Here is a 22,991-nt window from a genome sequence, read left to right as displayed (position 1 = left end):
GTTGTTGCCACTCTCTTTCTCCTACCATCCTCTCATCTTGGGCCATTTACCCTCCCCCTCTCCACTTCTTGTAGCCTTGGGCTAAAGTGTGAGTATTGTGGTGATTTAGAGGCACGAATAAAACTCTGTCATGCGCACACAGAGCGAGACAGACACAGAGAGACAGAGACACAGTGGCAGGGCGGAGGAGTGCTTGATGTGTAAGAAAGAAATTGAAAGTGTGTGTTTTTTGCACCTGTGGTGCCCATACATTATCACAGATCCCTTAATAACCACCAACAAAGCCTCATTTCCATTTCATTTCAACATGTCAATCTGCTCAACTAAAGAGCACCCATTATTATCACTCTCTGAATTGGGAAAGAAAAATCAATTTCCTGAATGCTACCTACATGACTTTATGAATCCATTGCAGAGGGGAGCTCTTTTTTTACAGCTCTACCATATTTCAATGCAGCCACTCACTTCCCCATGGGACACATCACGGAGAGGGGGGGGATGCAGAGAAACAGTGATAATGGTGGGAGAGAGAGACAGGACTGGAGAGGGAGAGGACGGGAAGGCTTTTCAGTGTAAGCAAGTAGTCAGTCTAAAAATAGTCTTGATGATATACGTCTGAGAGCATTCAAATGAGTGTGTATGTGTGTGTGTGGGGGGGATGTACAGAGGGAAAGTGAGTGAGTGAATATAAGAGATTGTCTGAGTTTAAAATCTTCTACAGAGGCCAGTCTTTTTGTGCCACGGTCAGCACAAATGTCACTTTGGTCATATCAAAATCAGTTATTCAGCGTGTTTGCCTTCTCCCATACATTTTTGAGCGTGTGTGTGTGTGTGTGTGTGTTCCTCCTCGTGTCATGTGTGTGTTGCCTATCAGAGCAGCATCTCTCACCACACACTCGCAGCAGAGCGGGTAAATGAGCAGGAGGACATGCAGAGCAGCTATCTTTGCTGACAGCCAGTGTGTGTGTGAGTGACATGATAAGGGTTTCCTCAGGTGGCACTCTAAATACAGGTTACACACATTATATACTGAGAGGAGGAGGATAGGAGAGGAGGAAGTGAAAAAGAAATCAGCAGGTCTACAGAAAAAGAGAGCTGAGTAGGGGGGGATTGGAGGAGGATGGCAAAAAGACGACATTGAATATAGCTCTCATGTTTCTTTTCTATGGGTACTTTACAGAACAACTCTCATTCCAAGGTGGTGTACATAATAATGATAAAAAATGTTAATAATGATTTGAAAAGGTAGTAGTGTTGTCACGATACTGGAATTTCTAACTTCAATATAATACCTCGAAAAATATCGATACCACTTTTTGATACCACGGGGAAAAATTGACATAACATTGAGGCCATACAATTTTTGATTTGTATTAAAAGATAAATGCCAACGAGTCTCCCCTTTACAGACATGCCCACTTTATGATAATCACATGCAGTTTTGGGCAAGTCATAGTCAAGTCAGCACACTGACACACTGACAGCTGTTGTTGCCTGTTGGGCTGCAGATTACCATGTTATGATTTGATAATAACATGGCAAACTACGTGTGAGGGTTCCTGGATAATATTCGTCATTGTTTTGTGTTGTTAATTGATTTCCAGTAATAAATAAATATATACATTTGCAAAAGCAAGCATATTTACCCATTTGATAAGAGTATTAAATACTTGACAAATCTCCCTTTAAGGTTAATTGTGAACAGACAAAAAAAAGTGCTATTAATTTGCGATTAATCACGATTAACTATGGACAATCATTCGATTAATCGTGATTAATTATTCTAATGTCTTCACAGCCCTAGTTTCAAATATTCAGTATTGATATGTATCAATATTTCGATATTTTCGACAACACTAAAAGATAGTTATAGACAGTTTTTACTCTCAATAATGATGGTATTTTTTAGGTAAAGGCATTAAAATATCTAGCAACTAATGCTTTTCCCGGTCAGTAATAGATTACTTTATATTTCCAAATGCAATTATCTAATTCTGCAAACAAAACTATTTAAATATTCAACTCTCATGTTCATATGAGGGCAAATGACTTAATATCTGCCTTTACTAGACTTTGTAATTATTGTATCCATAATGCCTGAAAGGCAGCAAATAAGAAAAAATAGAAAATGAGTCTTGTAGAAAGAGATAAATAAGTGCTGTCTCACTGAATGACAAAAGCGCAGCGATGGAACAATTTTCACTCTTGGAACAAGCTGCAAAAACAGTGTTGAGTGTGTGTGTGTGTGTGTGTGTGTGTGTGTGTGTGTGTGTTTGGGACACAGCCTGCAGTCGAGGTCAGATTTGTATGTTGGTGCTATAGTAAGCAGACAGGACACACATGTCCTCTCCTCCGCCAACACTCATTAACACTGCGTGGCCCTTTGGACGGCAGTGTTTAGCATTCTATAATGAGTTTCCCTCCGGAGCAGCAGGCTTGAATGTCACTCACAGTCAACTGCAGTTTGAGTTGGGAGGTGGTGATGTGTGTGGGTGGAGCAGTGGGCACCATGTTTGTGTCTGTTTTCTGATGACTGAAGACAAAGTAAACAGACAGTAGGCGCCTCTTATGAAAATGAGTGAGGGCAAACAGAGAAGAGGAGATGGTAGAAATGGAGGATTTATAGAGTATTACGGCTACGTGTTCGGGGACATGTTCTCAGCGAGCTCTCAGGACGGACAAAATGCCAGAATAAATGCCACAGACAGTGTGCGTTTTCTGTGGGCATGGCCTTTCAGGCCAGACAGAGTCTATTATTCAATTAAGAGCCGTAGAATCCACTGGCCTTAAATAAAACCCAAAATTGGATCCAAGTTTGCAAGCCACGTGTCACACAATAAGAGGGAGAGACATTTTTATTGTAAGCTGATGAGTCTGTGCAAAACAACAGCCCCATCTTGACATTTGTTAGCGATGCTCGTGTAAACAAACGGGGTATAAAATCTCCAAAATCCTTGAAAGCCGGTTCATACACGTCCACAGACTGATTAACTCAGACTACAGCAGTTTTGGGCCGATTTATCCCACATTCAACCCTCGCGACAATCGGAGGAAACATCTAATCTGGGATATTGGTCCGCACCGATGTTCTGCCCAGATTATCTGGTAATGTGAGGGGTTTACAGATCCAGTTTTAAACCTCCCGAACTGTTGGCAGACTCATTGGGGCCGCCCAAATTAATTTCAAACATGTAGGAGTTCAAATCTGGATGATTACATGGGGTGTAAATCACAATACCATATTATATCAATTCTTTGGACAACAACACAGTATGTGCCGATATCACAAAATCTGCCACAATACAACTATCACTTGAGAGACATCACATGAGGTGGTGTATTGCTCACTCTGGCACAATAAGCTTAATAATATAATAATAATAATAATAATAATAATAATAATAGGAGGGTGATTCATTATTTTCAAATCTTGTAGTGTGTGCATGTTTGAGATTAGAGAGAAGAACATCTGTGAGGTTTCTACTTATGTGCGTTATGCAACCAGATTTCAAAATCGATTAGGATTTTAAAACTCCTGTAGTCCGAGCCTAGCTTTAAAAGACACCATCTTTACTTCATTAAAAGGAAAATTCACAACATGTTTGAGCACAATGTAGCAAGACTGTCCTCACCAGACAAACAATAGGGGGTTTTCCTGACAAGTGGCCTCCTGTGGTCATGCAAATAACGACTGCAAAGGCATAAGTACAGTAGCGTGACACTGTACTAGCAACACAAAATACTGTGAGGAAGGAGGTGTGGGTGGCCATTTGGATGTACAAAAGGCATAACCAGTTCAAGTGTTGTATCTGACCTCCAACAGAGGGCAAACACTGGCAACAGACCTGATTCAGAAAAACCTAAAATTCCTTATTTTAACCCGTTTTAACAGTGCTCCTTAAAGGTCCCATATCGTGCTCATTTTGAGGTTCATACTTGTATTTTGTGTTTCTAATAGAACATGTTTACATGCTGCAATGTTAAAAAAAAACTATATTTTCCTCATACTGTCTGCCTGAATATACCTGCATTCATCCTCTGTCTGAAACGCTCCGTTTTAGTGCATTTCAACGGAATTGCAATGGAATTGCAATGGAATTGCGTTGCTAGGCAACAGCTTGGGTCCATGTTTACTTCCTGTCAGCTGATGTTATTTACATACACTGCAACAGGAAATAAACTGGGACACATTTAGAATGTTTACGTTTAAAACCGCGTAATGGTCTAAATATTGCATATTTGTGACATCACAAATGGACAGAAATCCTAACGGCTTGTTTCAAACGCACAATTTCTGAATACGGGCTGTGTGTATTTTTCCTTATATTGAGCGTTTTGATAGTTTAACAGTATTTATAAAGCACTTAAACCTGCTTTTTAATGTAAAATACCTGAAAATCTCACTTTTTACAATATGGAACCTTTAAGATGGAAGGATAAAAGTGAAAGTGAGATAAAAGAAAAGAACAGTTTTTTTTTTTAAACTGTGTGCATGTTTCTGTCTGTATTTGATCTGATTAACTGTATCGATTACATGTGCTTTATGTAATATATGTGTGAGTTTGTGTGATGTATACGTGCTTGTGTCCATGTTCTTCTATCTACATAAAATGTGGTCAAGAGTGTGTATCTGTATTCTCGTTAGTAAATGTGGTCAAGCGTGGATTAATTAGCAGTAATGTAATTCACACTGTCACCTCTCATTACTTTCACAGTGCAGGATCCCCACCCCACTCTCTAGATCCTTCTTGCCCTCTCCCCCTCTTTCCCCCCCTCTCACCTTTCTTATGTCCCTTTTATGTCACCCCCATCTCTCTCTCTTTACACACTTTCTGCACCACATCAAAAACACACAACCTGCCTCTTGTTGTCTCTACCCCTCCCTCCCTTCCTCCCTCACTCAGCATCACATCAGCTTTTCTGTCTCTCAGCACATTGAGCATTATTGTACCTTCCCCATGGTGGACATTCTCACTTCTCTTGTTTTTCCCCCTTGGGGCCTGGTCGCACCAGAAAAAAATCATTTATTTTTCAGCAAAAATTTCCTTCAATTTCATTTGAATCACCTCCATCAGTGGATTCACTTGTAAAGCCAAAGGAGGTTCTGCTTTGGCCAATTGCAAACTGTCCTAACAATGCTGACACACGAGAAAACTGAGAGCCCAAGAGTCCAATAAGAAAACCTTTATCTTATTAGCTGTGTTGCACCAACCGATTTTATATAACCCTTTGCTGGATTACAAACTGCTCCACGATGGTTTGCAATCAGTCATGAGGCATGCATCGATGGTACAAACGGAGAGCCGCCGTAAAACGGGAATCGGTTCCTAAAAGAAGATCGTTTTTTATAATTCACTTCAGAAAGATGGATGAAAGACATCCTCAATGTGAGATTCAATTGAGTTGCAGAAGCTAGTTAGAAGTTAGCTGGCGGTTAGCAAACCAGCTAGCTGGCAGGCTGTAGCGGCTGGCCGGCACTAGTATGTTCCCGTCCAGCTGGCAAGTTATTATTTTGCTTGCCAGCTACAATATCTCGCCAACTTTCCCCACCAAGTAATCAGCTTCCAGAACCACCTATTCCACGAAGACACGCAAATAAAATGTGCTTTGTAACGGTCAGTTGCAACCCCGCACAAAAGGCCAGCTAAAAGCATGTTCTTTCAGCTTTTGGCTTTTTGCTCTTACCCTTTTACAGCCCAGGCCTTTCTCCTACTCGCTCGCTCTCTCTATCATTCTCACTATTTCTAGCACACACTTACTCATCCTATACACATCATCTGATAGAGCATCTGTGTGTGTGTGTGTGAGAGAGACAGAGAAGGAGAGAGAGGGTGAAAGGCATGTCAAGGTTGAGTGAGGGCAATCTGTTTCTATTAGCTGTTATTCATCAGAGTGGAATTACTGGCTCATAATGGACGCATAATACATGGATAATGCGATATTACATAATGAATTCATACATCAAGTGCGGACAACAAATGGTGAGCAGAGAGTGAGATGCATGTTTGCTTTGTGGATGAAATATATATATGCAGCCTTTGTTCTGGACCTTGGCTTCATCTCTCTGGTCTGATCCCATCCAACTGCTGCAAAGTATTCGAGGGAACTGTAATTGGCCCAGGTGAAAACCTCCTGTCAGTTACAAGGACATAAGTAAAATGAGAGTGATACATGGAGAAATATCTCTTTTCCCCTAATATTGTATAATGAGACACGGAGAGGATCTCCCTCTACCAGCCTCATGCATTATTTCACCTTCATTAGGATGTTAGTTGGAGAACGGTATCGGGCCACGGATAGATAGGTATCGGAGGGAACAGGGTTACGTTAGTGGATGAGAAAGAGAGATCCAGAGGATGGCACAAATTAGAAGTGACATACTGTGCATCGTCTTGTCAATGTCTCATCAGATTTTAGAACAAAGGGAAGTCATTCAAATGAGTGGTGCATTGAAAACACAAACAATGGCATTCAAAATGTTCCACCAGACTGATCGATGGTCTGCCAAACATCAGTCACTGCTCTTTTTTGGCGTGGTGTTGCTCGCGTGCGTTTGTCCTTTCTGATGGCCGAGGTAGACTGAGGACATGTACGTGAGAGACACTGTAAAGGCAAGTCCAACAATAAGTCATGATTGATTTTGTCCCCTGCCAGTTGGAGAAAGAGACAAACATATTCCCCACAGGGCCTAGTGAGACAGATTGTGCACCAAGAATGCCATTGTTACTGAAAAGCACATTTTCCCTGACAAGGCAGCGCTATTTCTCCTCCTCCTCTCCTCCTCTCTCACAATGACAAATACTCTTAGCCTGATAGATGGTATTGTTTCCAATCACACATCTCTCTTTCTCTTTGTTTCTCTTCGCCCCGTACCAAACACACACAAACACATATACAGTAACAAAGAGAGTGTTAACAGGGAGTCCATGAATCTCCCATAATGTTTATAAATGTCAGCAGGGAAGAAAGATCAGCTGGACAGAACCCGATACGCCCAGAGGAGCTTTATATTAAAATAAGGCCTTTATTATAATATAGGGGTGGATGTAAAATACATGGCAGTCTTCAGACAAGGAAAATAGAATAACTCTTTGTTACTGTATGGACTGTACTCAAGGATGTTTCATTAAGTTACAAGTGAAAGTGTGTTATATTGAATGATTTTATCGATGATTCTCTGTGCGGTTTTGATGATTCGCTGTAGAGATTACCACCCAGGCTGAGAGGAAATCTCTTCCAACGAGTCATCAGAACTGCAGAGAGAATCATCGGCTCTGACCTCCCCTCCATGGACACACTCTACACACAAATCTGCAGGATGAAAGCACGGAGCATCCTCAGAGACCGACACCATCCAGCTCACTCTCTGTTCGGGTGGAAGAACTCGTGATACAACCCGAGACACCACGGGCCAGAGAGCATCACCACTCACGAGGCACGCCTACACAACAGCACAGGACATTAAAGGGATTGTATGTACGTTTTTACAACTATAAACGTTTTTTAATGTTTTATTACCAATGTGTGAACAGATTGTAACCTAACCTAAAGAATGAGACCTTCTGCGACTTTCTGGGTTTCTTCTATCAGCCTGTAGACTACTTTTTATTTGAGGAAGAATATGGGCCTGTTTTTCCGTTAAAATCCAACAGATGTGACTTCATGCACGCCGTTACGTTTGGTTAGAAATGGAGTTCGCTAATGCCAACAAACGACCAGCCCCAACCACAACTCAGACTCCAACACAAACACCGAAACCAAAGTAATATCTAGTGAAGCCCGTCAGCCTTTTTGTACCTGCAAAGACCCATAATGTAGTAAAACTTTGATTTGTAACTGTTCATTTTTAAAGTAAATCTGATGTGTGTGAGAGAAAGATAGAGCAAGTTAGGCTATAGTAACAGTAGCAGCCTTGTAACTGCGTTTGAAAAATATAACTTGTTCTTTTTCACTAAATAGATCTCTGTTTGAGTGAGGATGTAGTATCAAACAATACCTTTTATTATAGGAAGTACAATACTCCATTGTATTTGCTGTAGCTAAGCAACCAACTGCAGAGTCAACAAATCTGTTTCCTGTTTACACCGGCAAACTCATACCCAGTGTACGTGAATGGTCATGTGATATGCGTTTTCAGCCGTGTTAGCATGCACGGAGATTATTTCTAAAATGGTGCCAAAACGCTTGTGTGTCGTTTTCTTTTTAAAACAGCATATTGATGTGGATGTAGCCCAATGCTGGAAAGAAATGCCACACCCCCCACCTCATTCACACTATGGACACTTAACACTTCATTCATACCTTACAGACGGACTTTCTTTGTCTTTTGTTATATAAAGCTGACTCCGAGAGATACGCACAAGATTTCCAATGTACCTGTATTGTGCTGTAGCTGTGCAAATGGCAATAAATCAAATCTGAATCTAAACATCAATAACTAAATAAAAAGCAGGAAGAATCCGATTGAATGTGAGGATTCTGCGAGAACAGCACATCAATGAAACTTTCAAACAAACAAACACAGTGAAAAACAGAAACAATTGTAAGGTATTCAGTTCCCCAGGCATCGGGCTGGTGTGGTTAGAACAAAAGCTGTGTGGGCCGACGGAGCCACATTGTCACCATGCAGGACGCTCGCTGTGTTTTCTCATCTGCCAGTCAGCTCCTGTTGATTACAGCTGGCTGCCAGGAAGAGGAGAATTAATCAGTGCTGTCAGATCACTATGCAGATCATCTGATCAGGCGCGGAGACAAACTCACTGACACACAATTTATGCAGAAAACGCACAGAAATGCCATCTATTACATTGCTAGATAAGCCTCTTTGGAAAGTTGCTTAACCTTCACAAAGTTGCCTTCTGTCGCCAAATGGTGTGTTGACTGAAGCTCAAACTGCAGCCGAATAAGCGCAGAGCTATCTTTGTCTTAAAAGCACGAAACAAGGTCTGCAGCAAAAAGTCCTTCTGGGATATGGTTTATTGTGAGTCAGTTTTAATAATTGAACTGATTTGCGTTTTAACTGAAGCATTTGTTTTGTGCGGACAGTTTTGCGTGGGAATCCTAAAACCATGTGAGGTTATTATCTCAGACGCAAGGCTGGGTTACTGACAAAACAGGAAACCGCTGCAAATCCCCAAAGGCCACTGGGAACCGCTGGAGGTCCAGAGCTGTGCAGAAGTGTTGTTGGGCTACTGATTTTTGACTGACACTGATTACTGGCTTATGAAAGTGCTCCCTGGGATTTTAGCTGTTTGAGCTCGCCTTGACAGCGTGTAGAGAAATGCATAACAGGCAAAAGGTCAGTCTGCACTGACTGATAACAGACATGATCCACATCAACAACCCTGTCCACTAGAAATTACTTACAGTATATAATACTAATTTTGCCAAATGCGTTGAGAGAAATGTCTTTTCATATGAATAAAGCATTATACGTTTCTGTATTGCACAGAAGCTGCAGGGAGGCGGTTGGGGTGGATAATGGGCATGTAAAGTGCAAGACCTCGACACTGGCGACTCCCAGCACGAGTCCGGTGGTGTGATTAGTTTTTGGCAAAAATAGCATTTTGGTAAAGTTTAGGGGGGAATTGTGGTTTCATTTAAATGACAAAGCTTGCATGTTGATGTTTAGCAGGTATAATATTTACCATGTTCACCATCTTAGTTTAGCGTGTTGGCATGCTAACATTTGCTAATTAGCACTCAACATAAAGTACAGCTGAGGCTGATGGGAATGTTTAATTCGGTCATTAATCAAAATATTGGAAAAATTTGTAATTTTGACCAGATGATGGCGCTAGATGAAAGACCAGGAGATCAAAGTCATTACAATTCATCCTCTGGGGACAATGAATGTGTGTACCAAATTTCACAGCAATCCATCCGATAGTTGCCAAGATATTTTAATGAAAAACCCAAGTGTCAAGCCCATGGTGGCGCTGGAGGAAAAGTCAGGGGATCCACAAAATCAATAGGATCCATTCTCTGGGGAGCATAGATGTCTGTGCAAAATATTAAGGCAATCCGTTGACCGATCAACAGACGGCCCAACAGACCGCCCGACAGACCGCCCAACAAACCGCCCAACAGACCGCCCAACAAACCGCCCAACAGACCGCCCAACAAACCGCCCAACAGACTGCCCAACAAACCAACCAACAGACCGCCCAACAAACCGCCCAACAGACCGCCCAACAGACCGCCCAACAAACTGCCCAACAGACCACCCAACAAACTGCCCAACAGACCGCCCAACAAACTGCCCAACAGACCGCCCAACAAACCGCCCAACAGACCGCCCAACAGACCGCCCAACAGACCGGCCAAAAGACCGCCCAACAAACCACCCAACAGACCATCCAACTGACCATCCAACAGACAGGCCAACAAACCGACTAACCCACAGACCGCCCAAAAGACCGCCCAACAGACCATCCAACAGTCCAACCAACAGACCGGCCAACAAACCGACTAACAGACTGACCAAGAGACCGACATTACCATCCCTCGAGCCTTGCTGCTAATTTTGCCATCAGCCTATTGTCATTTGCAACCTCAAGATTTTGCCCCTGTAAGTAAACACATAATGCCCTGACAATTCTGCTAACATCATTCAATTGATCTATTATATCCATTTCAAACACATTTTAACAACTATGATCCGTGAATAATGTCTTAATGTTTGTTTCAGGTGTCACAGAATACTCAAATGCTGTGTCGAGCAGCTACAAAAATGTAAGGACTGTAGATTCTGTTGAGAAAATGACGCACTTTGTTGATGGATGTTTTGGGAGCCCCTTTAATAAAATTATTTTAATGCACGCTGGCAATGTCATTATGATCAAGCTATACAATTTCACAGTATTTAGCTAGATTAATATCGTTGCAGCTCTCCACTATGTTCTGAAAGATGATTTTTCTTAATGGGTTATATTGGTCACACAAAATAAAGTGTATTATTTATCAGAGGATGCTAACACAAGGACCTCTGCTTCTCCAAACCACCATATCCATTATCCTGCCACATTTTCTCCAAACCCCAGCTAAATATGGAATATCATTTTTCTTGTTGAAGAAATGTCATGGGAGCATGCCTTTCCCATTCTCTGCCACTCCTGGCTTAATTAGAGTTCTGTAATTACTGGGACTATAATTTCTGGGTTGAGGAGATGGGATGTGTAGCGTGGGTTGCGGAGGAAATCCTCTGAGTTTTAATGCAAAGCAATGCTTGATACTTTGTTCCCGATGCAATCATGTAGAAAGGCTCCCAACAGTCTAATCTCTAAGTGAAGATAAATTGGGGTTGGTTTGTCCCATTATCTCGGCTTATTTTACCATCTTTAATCCATTTTAATCAATAAGGGTGCTGACATTTATAATAACTCAACAGTTTGACCCGCGGTACGCCTCCTGATCATAGAGTCAGGCCGTTATCTGCCAGAAACACTGGCACTTGGCCTGAATCCAGCCACACAGCTGGGAACAGGTAGAACTATTTTTGATGCTTTATTTTAAGTGCCTAGAGAGGAGTAGGCCAACTCCGGCAAGATAAGCCGATTGTGTATTATGCTGTCAGGCTGACGATGATGCAATCTCAGGCAGCAAACTCTCCCTCTGTTTTTTAATTTCCCTCAAGCATCTGTTTCTAAATGGGGGTTTTATCCTTTAAAGCTGAGGCACGTTGTAACCTTCAGCTGTTTTATTCTTTTCTAAGCGCTAAGTAGGATAGCCGGAGGGAACAAACTGCTGCCAGGACACTGTATACTCTTCAATACGGGTAATTACCGCTACAATCGGTTCAGCCCATTACTAACTCTGTGTCTAATAGGGAGAGGGAGGAACTTCAGATTCACTCAGTCAAATGTTAGCTATTGAAACAAACACTGTACATGCATGTTGATTTACACATCTGTGCCAATGTATCGTGCATGCACATCATAATTACCGTTGGCACCGTATGTAGTAGACACCATTTCAATTTAAATTATTCAAATCCGGCATTTTTTTTTTTTCCTTGGTAGGCTTGTGAATGCCTTCCACTAAGCTCTTTTCCCCCACATCCCTTTTGCTGATTTAGATTTAAAAGCCCTCGCAGAAGTTGTCAATTTATAGTCAGATGCTTGAGTCCACTCTCTCTCGCTCTCTCTCACTCGCTCTAAGTGTATTATGTGTTGACAGCTCTTTGAACTATAGGGTTTCATATTTGTGAGCTATTCAAGCAAGCTAAAAGTGATGTGGATCTATTTCACAGAGAGGGAGAAAATGTACTCTGAGTGACTGACTGTGACTATAACTGTAAATCGACGCGGGTTTTCCAATCCCTGCCATTAAGTTGTTTTTCTGTTTGTGTCTATTAATATGGGCCAATTGAAGTCCTCAAGCGTTTACGAAGAACCTGAGCAAATGAACACGAGTGAATGCTAAGATGAAACCTAGATATTTCAGATTCAAAAGGTTGTTCTTGTCTTTTTTTAAAATGCATTTTGCATTACAGAATATTTCAAAAAGGCCTTTTTTAACATTTGTAACTGCTTATTACACGGCTGTGTTGAATACTCAATTCTGATTGGTCAATCACGCAGTTCTGCGGTCTGTAATTTCTTTATAGCAGACCGTTGCTATGAATAGCGGCCCGTTGCTATGGGCGCAGTTCTGATGTCGGACTCTGGCGGGCCATTTTTATGTCAAATTATTGATTTCTTCAGTAAGTGGCCGTGAAATAAGCGAGATAATTGTTGATCATTGTGGGTTGCGGGTCATTGTTGTGAAAGAATCCCCTTCAGGGCGATGAGAGACCCCTCCGCTTCACGTCAGGGTGTGTCATCTCCCTGTCTGGGTTTCTTTCACAACAATGACCGGCTCGCTGTACATTATCTCTTACTCAATATCTCCATCCATTAACCCTTTTGTTATGTTCAAAATAAACTGATGTTTATACATGTTATAGCCCAACAACTTCTATTGCTTTTTGCACATAGTATAGGTTTTGTTCTTATGATAAAAAAGAGTAAATAAGTGGTTGTAAAATGATATTCATATTCTATCTTTGGGTCTAGATTCAGTTCAAACAAAAGACAGTTCACAACTGGCATCAGAATGCCAGGCAATTAAATTTACTCATCTCATGATTGGATGGATAGATGGAAACTGGAATCAGAGAATTTACTTTCTTTTTTTTTTAAATTACTCAAACCGATTAAATGATTATCAAAATAATTGGTGATTAATTTAATAGTTTACAACTAATCAATTAATCACTGCAGCTCTAGATAGATGGATACTTTATTAATCCCAGCAGGAAATTTCACATCTCAGAAGATACTGCAATCACTTTAAAACAGAAAACACATTTGTACTGAGCCCTACATTTAGAAAGTAGATTGCTGTCGCTTTTTTTTTTTTTTGTCCATTCGGCAACTTCACTCTTGTACAGGCTTCAAAAGCTTGTCTAATGTGCGAGGTAATCGGACTGTGTTCACTTCACTTCACCTTGCTTTACTTAAAGACATGTGTTTTGCCATATGTTATAAGACAGAATGTGACCAGATATGTTATATCATGAGAGGCAGGATACTGTATACTACATAGTAAAACATGATCATCACAAGCTCAGTTTGCGTTGGTTCAGGGGGCTCACTGATCCCCCTAGAAATACATCTATATTTGTTATATTAACATAGAACTATTCATTTATTATAATGATGAATAATATTAACCTTGTTGTGTCTTCATATTGACAGAATAAGAAACCAACAAGATAAGAAGATAGATCTGTGGTCTTTTTATTTACTTATAGCCTAATACCATCGGACACTCTGTCACACACCATTAAATATGCACTTTGTGTTTCGCCATGTAAACAAACCACGTACCTATCAGCTGTGCACGCCAGATCAGACCAAAGACGTAACCACTTAAAAGATGGATGAGGAGCACTTGTTCTTTTCCGACGTTTGTGTTTTTAAAACAGAAAACACAGGTTTTATACTGCGATATTTACTGAAAATGACATGCAATACAGCCAACAGTAGCCTAAGTAAACTTTCAGGCTCCTGGCAATCTCCCTCCAGCCAGCTGTCACCTTATTTAGGTGTTTGTAGTGAAATGAGGAGATACCGTATCAGATAACTCCTCATTTTAACTTCAACAATCAGCCGCTCCTCATCCATTAGAATAAGGAATAAATAGAAACAGGGCGTCTGACAAAAGTTCAGCTCAAAACGTCACGCTATGCAGCGCTTTGTCGCTCGAGGCCAGTTAGTTCATTCTAATAGAAAACAATGCAATCAAACTGATTTTGTCACTGACGCTCGCTCGTGTCACATTCAGTTTGGAGGGTGTAATATGTAGGCTACATGTATCCCAATACATTAGACCTCTCCGAGTTGTACACATTACATTCCCTCTAGATTTGTTTTTGTGAACCCCAAACATTAAAGTTCAAACTGCGCCTATGATGATCATGTGTCATCAACTATAATTGGGAAATGAAAAAATTTGCAAAATATATCAGCCTTTTGTTATGTGAGAACAGCCCAGTCAAAATAAAGGGCGAGCATCACATAAATGTAAATGTTATATGTTGTTCCTGTGAATTTTGTAAAAGTTTGAACAACCCCACTGTCTGACTTCATCCACAGTGGGATGGAGCAGTTCTCCTCCCATGCTGAGAAAATGTTCTTTGGCAGACTGAAAGTCAATCTCTTTCCAACTCTTCCACTTTGCTTTCATAGCCACAGAAATCCCACTCCTTGTGGCCGGACGTACCTACGTAGGTACAGTATTTCTTTTTTTCGAAATTTGTTGTGTAAACAAAACAAAACAAAGGATATTGACATTGTGCTGACGTTCACAGATTTCTCTGGCGAGCAACGAGCAGTGACCATAAAGCTGACTGAATTTACTGTAGACTCCACTCCACTCGACCCACAGCTACTATATGAGTCAGAGGACGGCTAACATTAATAAATGAGCATAGGGTCGACGAGCCATTAAAAAGTGCTTTGAAGCTCCATTTAAGGAAAGATGGTCCTATAACCTGCTCCATGTAATTTAAAAGAGAAACAGACTGTGTCAGAGGACAGTTATAGAAATTTATATAAATGTGGTTTTGGAAAATATTTGTCAGAAAGAGGCAGCGGTTATTGTAATTACTGTCACAAGCTATACATTCTATATCTATCTATCTATCTATCTATCTAATAGATGAGAAGAAGAGGCAATAAGCAGAAAAGTGGCGATGAAGGCAGCAAGGCAGGCGTGAAAGTGGTAAGAACTTTATAAGAATCAGAGGACCATAAGCTGTGGGAGCTGACGGCATTGTTTTTCTTGATGGTGTTATTTATTTTCCCCTCACACAGTTCTGACAGATCTGAGGCATTGAGACAGCACTCGGGAGAGGGATGGATGCTGACAAGGATATAGTTAATATATGCTGCATGGTGAAGTCAGAAGAAAGGAACAGTTAGGCCTCTAATCACACAGAAGTCAACACAAAGGCCCTTCACGGTGCAGCTCAAAGGGAAAATAAGGGAAAGTCAGGTGGACGCAGAGAGGGGAGAGAAAAGAAAAGAAAAGCAGGGGATTGGAGGGAGGGGATGAAAGGAGAGGGGAGATGAAGTGATGTTTCATCTTTCAGGTCTTTGTCTTTAGTGTCATCTACTGCCACAGCATGGCTCCAGGCTTTGCATATTTACATATTTATTTTATTTACATAACTATTTGCATAATTACCATAATGAAAACTGTACCCTGCCAAAGCTTTGTGGTATATGAACCTGCAATGAACCCATAATATCTGAACAGGCATTACATGCATGCCTACAGATGCATGTGTACATACACATACAATATTCTCTCTCTCTCTCTGTCCTCTTTCTTGCCCATCATCTTTGAGTTGTCGTCTTCTTTTTGTCCTCTCTCTACCCCCATGCACCTCCCGCAGCACCAGTATGAAAGGCGCAGGATGCATTACCACTGTGCATGTGTGTGAGTGTATACTGTATGACCTATAGTGCCCCTGCTGAAAGCCCCATACACCATAAGGACCATTCAATCTGATCTGCCCCATCTGCTATCAAGACAGGTAGTGTCTACACCTGGGGGAGACCTCTCTTTCTCCCTTTGTCCTGCTGTCTCTCTCAATCTGTCTCTCCCTTGTCTGTTTTACACACACACACACACACACACATACACGCGCGCACACACACCAACAACAACTCACACTCATCAAGGTTGGGAAAATGTCATGGTGTCGCATTCATGCGAGTGCATGATGATCATTATCATTGGTGCAGGTCTCAAAAGTCAACTTGACGAGAGAGCGAGTTGATCTCAGCTGATTATCACTGGGAACTATTCGATCATTCTTCAAAGATGGCTTCATGTGTCCTCGACATTGCACGCAGCACCGTGGCTGCTAACTCTCCCGGATGGGTGAACTGGGGACTCAGTTGTCTGTTTTGCTCATACACTGCAGCTGGTGCAACGCTGCATGCGATGCACTAATCTTGTCGGTTAACGGTTAATAATCAGCTAACGAGGGTTGGTTATCGGTTATTCAAAATTAGCATCCCTAAAAAGTACTGCATTCAAAATGTTACTTGAGTAAAAGTAAAAAAAAGTATGTGAGTATATAATCTCACACCCCTAATATTCATATGAATAAATGTAGTCAAGTAAAAATACAATATTTCCCTCTGAAATTTAGTGGAGTAGAAAGTAGTATAAAATTTGTACTTAAGTACAGTAAATGTACTTAGTTACTTTCCACCACTGATTAATACCATGCTGTACCAAAAAAAGGTACAACCAACTGAGAAAGTTGGTTGCACCAGTGCTACCAGTGGAAAAGTTAGTCTGGAGTCCTGCATGTGTTCACACACCACTGTGCCAGGATATAGAGCGCTTGTTATTGAGACATCTGCCAGAGTGCAGACTGACTGACATCAGTCATCCGGCTGTAACAGATGATGATGAGGAGCAAGGTCAGCATTCTATGTCCTGTCCTCTCGGGCCCTGGAGGGCCTTTGGCTCTACTTTACTCTGAATTTACTCCAGAACAGTAAAGTACATTCTCACTAGGTACAGGAAGCCCTATTTCCTGCTCCTTGTTCCTGGAGGTTAAATGGAGTACATATTTTCAAAATCGGTCACAGGGTGACTTGATTTTCCTTGGTGACATTTCAGCAACTAACATAGCAGCAGAGCAAATGCTGACACATACGGCAGAAAGACAGCCGGGACCTTTAGTGCAAAAGAACAGTGCAGGACTTCAGATAAACTGTGGTCCATAGGAGGACTGGGAATCGTTTAAAAAATGACGGTGCCAGTACCAATACCAGTCTCCAGTGTGTAGGATCTGGAGGTATCTAGCAGTGAGGTTGCAGATTGCAACCAACTGAAACCTGTTCCGTGTGCCAAGCGTGTAGAAGAACTACGGTGGCCGATGCGAAAACGTGAATGGCCCTCTCTAGAGTCAGTTGTTGTCAGAGTAGGTCATCTGGAGCAGAGTAAGGGTGTGATGGAAGTGAGTGGTGAAGCATGAGAGTGAGTGGCGGCGACAGCAGCGATTAACGTTATCGACTCTGGCCTAAGAAGGAAATGTTAACCGTTTGGTCTGTTCGTTCTGGGAAACATGGTGGTGCAACATGGCGGACTCCGTGAAGAGGACCCGCTCTCTATGTAGATCTAAACGGCTCATTCTAAGCTAATGAAAACACGATTCTTATTATAAGGTGATTATACACTAAAGAAAACATACTTATTGATATTATATTCTGCCAATAGATCCCCCCGATTGTTACACACTGGTCCTTTAAAGTGATACCGATACCAATAGAGTACAAGTGTAACGGCCACCCTTTGGTTCCCCCCCACGTTAAGTGTAAGCTCAGTCAGCACTTGCTCCTGTTTTAGCGCTGTAAGCCCCGTTAGCTGTTAGCCGTCAGCTCAGACATCTCTGTGTGCCGCGTGCAGGCAGGCAGGCAAAAGGTTGTTTCGGTCGATATCGATACCCAGCCTTAGTGCATAGTCACACTACGTTAAAAAGGAGTTTAGGCTTTGAGTTAGGCTCTAAGATGAAATACTTAAAGTAATAGAAAATTGCATTTGAATTGCTCTAAAAACACAGAAACAAACTGCCTTTGTTCTTTTTGATTCTGCTGTAAAACAAAGTCAAAGCAGCTTTTATATTCACTTGTTGGTGGAGCCATCATGAGTCCATTGAAGCGTTTCCAGAGCTGTGTTGCCTGATATTGTGAGCACATGAGTGACACTACTCTGGGAAATGTGCCTCAGAGGGCATTACAGTTAACACAGAGTTGAAATGTCATTTATTCAGCAAATTTCTTTTTGATATCGGAAAATGCACTTAAAAAGCAGTCTGTCTCGCAGCTTAGATTTAAAAGAATGACTCTGCCTCTGGGAATGACAAGTAGAGCCTTTTGATTATTAACGACATTCTGCTGTATTCTGCAAGAACTGAGTTTCATTTGGATATTCTACCTACGGGGCATGACGACATTTCGCCACAATCTTATCTGTCAGAGCAAACCAAATCGTGACAGTAAAGCCCTTCACGAGCGCAGCAGTTAGCACAGGCCGACACATAAAGCACATATTTGATGTGTGTTGAAAACTCATTGGACATTCAAAAGGTGAAGAATGGTATGAACTGTTTGCACTGAAGTATGTAAACAAAGCTTTCCGGTGTACAATGAGAGGGTTACAAATGTGAAGACAATGTCTCGCTGTTGAAACTACGTGTTAAAGAGAAATTATTGAATGAAAGTGAAAATGTCAAGGTATCCCTTAAGAGAAAAAAAATAATGTGTTGAATCACTGGTTCACATCTCAAATGCATTGAGAAGGAAACAAGAAGAGAGCCTGAGGGACAATGAACACAGGAACATAATATATAACAGATTAAAATTCAGAATGTCAAGGCATCCTTTTAACCGTTCAACAAGTGTCTGTACCTCCACTCTCTCTCTCTCTCTCTCTCTCTGCCCCTTTCTCTCTCTTTCCATCCCTCCATCCCTCCATCTCTGCCAAGGACACCATCCCTGCTGTTGTTACCATGGAGACAAGCCCAGAAGGGCTGTGGGCGAGACATGTGAGGGACTGTGGGTGACTGTGTGTGTGAGCATGTTTGTGCAAATCTTTGTCCTTGTTTGTTTTCTCGTGATTTCTCAAGTTTTCCTCACATTTGTGTCCTTATTTGTTTTCTTCATTAGCGCAGTACACAGCATACGCTTGAGTGGTACTCGCACTACTTCAACAACTACAACTGAGGTAGTGCGAGACATTGGTAGAGAGTAGGACTGATACTTCTATCTGTATTATATCATTAATATGGAGGGTCTTTTTTATTTCGAAAAGCATTTGGGATAGAGTGAAATCTTTTTTATGTGCAGTTTGGTTAAGACTCATATTTGCTGCTGTCCTTGGCGCACACAGTTGTGGATCAGCATCATATTGTGCCGTAAGACTTCACACGATTTTGATTTATTTCCCAACATACAATCCAAGCCTCCAAGGGTATATGTGCCTGTGTGAGCTTGGGTGTGTGTGTGTGTGTGATGGGATGTGGGCTGGGAGGTTGATGCATGTGTTGACAGCAATAATTCACCCCATTTAGTGAATGAGAGATGAGAGGAAAGTGTCATTTTCTTGCTCCAGCCACTCTCCCCACCAAGAGATGGTAATGTCTCACTTTCACCATTCTTGTCTAAAAAAGCCTAATGGCCCAACATCAAAGTCATCTTTTCCCTGCCAGCAAACGGAGGTTTGCAACAGTGATACATGTATTATGTGAGAGTTTATGCGTGGCGTATTATCAGTTTGAACAGGATGTTGGATGAGGCCTAATTCAATGACAGATTTATGGAGCTGGCTGCAATGCATCATTTATTCATTTGCATTAGATCTCCAGATTGTATTTAAGGTGCTGTGTGAATGCAGGCAATCTGAAACTTGTCAAAAGGGAGACACAGAACATTATAAACTAGCCCAACACAACATAACAGCACACATTTCTCCTCTCTTTGCCTCATTAATATCATAGAGAAAGTTGGTAGAGAAACAAGAGCCCCCTCCTCGCCGGTGAATTGAGTGATGGTTGAAAGCTTAGAGCTCCGTCTCTACGTGAAATTAATTTAGTGAGGTGTCACTCAAACATCAAGATACATGTGCGCGCACACATGCACATGAAAAAGTGAACAAAAGACGCAAAAAAAAAACAATAATATGAAATTCTTACGGTGAATGTAAGTTGAAGGTCTTTATGGACATCATGCAGTAAAACACATTACATAAGAGAGGGCAGACTGTCGTGTTTACTTATAAATCTTACTATCGAGAACTGCCTTCTGTCATTCATATTGAGCCAACAACCTGTTTATTATTGCATATCTAACACCTCCAACATTTACTGTCGGGTCTGTGATGATTCACTGATCCTGCATGCATAAACATCTCGACACCTGTGATACAAACTACTGGTGTACCAGGCGATCAGCCATGCTGACTGATGCCTCTCCGTTACACTCCACTTCATAAGCTTTGAATGACCTTGTTATTTCTCTCTCATTTACTCCCATCCTCCAACCCTGCAATGAATGACGTTTTTCAAGGCTCCCATGTATATACTCTCAGCATTATAATAGCTACTTTCCATTTAAGTTTTAGGTTTCAGAATGTGCCAAAAGACATCAGGAACAGTCAGAAGGAGAGGGAGCAAATGAGTAATAAGAGAGAAATAAAGACTAATATACTGTAGGTAATTACCCTCATTAAACAGCCATATATTCAGAGAGACGGGAGATCATTTTTATCATGCGTGTGTGTGCGTGTCTCTCTTTTCTCCATGTGTATGCTTTATATTGCCTCAGCTCCAGCCCTGTGGCATTGATGGAGCATCATCATTATCACCTGGGCTGATGGTAAAGTGGCTCCTTGGCTGGACCCTGTCGACAGGCACTGTTTGGTGTCACACTTTGTGTGAATGCGAGCGTGTGTGTGTGCATGCCGGCGAATGTATTTTTGCTATTGCAGTTTCAGTAATGCCGTGGCCACACTAACATGGCTTTACTGGCAGGTCTCTTATGCAAACAAATGGCCCCGGCTGGCAGGTTCAGTGGAGGGTGACGGTTGTATCTGGTTGCATCAGGTCGGGGAGTGATGGGCACAGCAGATTGAGGGGAGAAACGGTTTCATTTCACTTGGACTCAGACCCACCACATGCCCTAATAAAACACACAGCGGCCAGGTTTGGCCTCACATTGTGATGATGGTTACCTTGTTGAATTACTTTATACTTTTAGTTATTTTGTATTACCAGTGTCGGTGTGACATTGGCTCAAGCACATTGTTGTCAACTTTTTTCTTTTGAAGGTCAGTTAAATAACAGGCTAGTCTCTGCCTGTATCCAGGCAACAGTTCAGCATTCATAAAACAATCATAGTCAGGTTAAATGAAGACAGACGGAATAAAGGAAATTAAGAGAATTATTCACACTGATAAACAATTATGTCTATGATCCCTAACATTAATATAGTGAGGAACAATCCTTTGATAAGTGTCTCCTAAAGCATGGGCAATATTCACTAATGATAGGTCAATAGATAGAAAGGAAGAGAGATTAACCTCAACGTACATTTCTTTGTTCCACTACAACGTACTGCCTTCACGTTCAAATCATTTACTCACATGTCACATAATTAGTGTATCCCGGGCTCTTAGTTTTATTGTAAGCGTTCTCCGATCGTTATCAGCTGATATTTGTTCGAAATAGTTTGAGTGGTGGTCTCTATAAAGGCCGAGCAGAAGAGCCGATCACATGACACAAAACACGCAAGACATTTTTTCTACGTGCCGCTAAAATGAGAGTTGTGTCTTTTACACAGCCTGTTCAAAGCGGGATTGTTGTGCCGTTATTCCACCTCGCTGTTCTGTATAAAAGGTACAGACACAGAATGGGGAGGCATTGTTGCTCCACCTTTAAGCCGGCAGTGGAGGTAGCCACAGCGCCGAATCAACGTCTGTGTAAAAGGGACAATCGGGACTACATGCACACACACTAAACATCGATGTTGTTACATGTCATACCGGCATGCTAACTAAAATCACAACTGAGGCAGCATTATGCCGGCTTTGTTTGGTTCAGTTTAAAAAAAGCAAAGCCGGTGTAATCAGGGGTCTTCTTTACTGTATTGTGGGATCTCTATTTAAAAGCGGCTTATGAGAGAGAGTGCTTCTAAAAGAGAGAGTGGAATATGTTGCCTGCCAATAAATAAACAGTCATCAATTCATGATACTTTCTCATTTTTTTTCAATTTTAATACTTAATATACGATGCTATTAAAGCAGCAGTAGGTACATTTGGAGCAAATATGATTAAAAATAAGTTATTTTTATATAACAGGTAATCTGAAAAAATCATGTGCCGCTGTGTCGGTGCTTCTAATGGTTTCTAAAAGATTTCAAAGACCGGAGGAAAACAACCAATCAGAGCCGAGCTGGAGCGCTGCCGTCTCTGAGCAGCTGTCAATCACTCGCCAACTCCGATCAAACGGTCAAACTAGGCAGCGCTGATCAAATATGAATCAATATTCTGTTACTATAATGCCTATTTCTCAACTCATATGTTTTCAGAAACATCTTGTAGTGTACTGTTTAGCTGTAAAATGAGAAAGTTTGTGACCCGGCCGCCATGTTGAGATCAGTTGAGGAAATACCAAGCACCGCCCACAAGCTGGAGCAAACTTTCTCATCTTAACTTAATGACAAGACATTCTGACATTATCAAATAGGATTTGTGAGGGTTTCATAAGCCCAAGAGGTTGGAGAATGTTCTCAACTCACTGAAGAGTAAAAAAATCCTTCATGTGAAGTAAAAACAAAAAACTCACCAAAGTGTTTTTGCACTCATACACAACTTCTTTTTAACAGCACAATGAACACATACATTTGTGATGTGGAGTCGACCTTGT

This window comes from Sebastes umbrosus, chromosome 4 (assembly GCF_015220745.1).
Source record: "Sebastes umbrosus isolate fSebUmb1 chromosome 4, fSebUmb1.pri, whole genome shotgun sequence".
Lineage (NCBI taxonomy): Eukaryota > Metazoa > Chordata > Actinopteri > Perciformes > Sebastidae > Sebastes > Sebastes umbrosus.
Note: the sequence above shows the minus strand (reverse complement) of the source record.